Raw genomic sequence first — 1,041 nt, forward strand, 5'->3', positions numbered from 1 at the left:
GGTCTAACTGACAAGTGGTCAAGCTATAATATAATCTAGTCAATTTGACCACTGGTTCTGTCCCCCATCCCCTCCCTAGCGTGTTAACCCTCCCTCTCCTCCCCACGGAGCCCACCGATGCCCACCCCACCACCTCACGATAGCAGCCATCCAGGTATTTCATTCATTGACCCAAGGAAAGGTATACATACAGTAATGGAAGCTGCTCTGTGGGCGGTAACTGGGGCTGGGCAATGAGTCGCTTTAAAAAATCGGGGTAATATGCTAAGTGCACATCTTCGGTAAATCATATGTTATGAACCGATTCGGCAAATGGGTTAGAACCCCTTTGATAAACGGGTTAGCATCACTTCAACAAATGTCTGCATCCACTTCGGCAGACGGGTCAGGAAAGAGAGTTAAAGCCCCATTTAGACGTACAGTTCGCTGATCGACAAACTGTAGGATATCGAGAGGATGGCCGGCATTCTTTCAATTTCACGTAGAAAGTGAGCGTGAAACAAGAAATCCTCTCGATATCGAAGGGTTCTCCGTCCAACCACCAGATATCTGGCGACGCCAGATATTTGTCGGCCGGCGAACTGAAGGAGTGACGACGAGGGAGCGGCTTCTTTGATGTTGCCCCAGGCGGAGTTGAAAATGCATTCCAAAGATTTCCTAAATATTCGTCAAATCAAAAAAATAATAAGATTTTCGTGATCATCGACCCAAAATTAGAACAAATCGCGCGAGGAACGCAATTTAATCCCGAATTACCAATTTACACACCGTTGTTTCATATAGACAGTTAGACAGTGCTGTTCATTTATTTATTTTTGTCTACACGCTACCAGTTTTGTTATTGCAAAGGTCTTCTTGCCAAGTTCTAGTACATGTACAATGTCCGTGTGGAATAACAAGGAAACTGGGCGCCTTTTCAATAGTTCCCACCCCGGCTAGAGATTTAGATCTAGATTTAGATCAGACGGTTATGTTTGGTGCGCGGCGAGCGAGAGATATCCAACCAAACTGCAAAACATCAAATTAAGGTAAAATGCCCCC

This window comes from Aplysia californica, unplaced genomic scaffold, assembly GCF_000002075.1.
Source record: "Aplysia californica isolate F4 #8 unplaced genomic scaffold, AplCal3.0 scaffold00220, whole genome shotgun sequence".
In the NCBI taxonomy this organism is placed as follows: Eukaryota; Metazoa; Mollusca; class Gastropoda; order Aplysiida; family Aplysiidae; genus Aplysia; species Aplysia californica.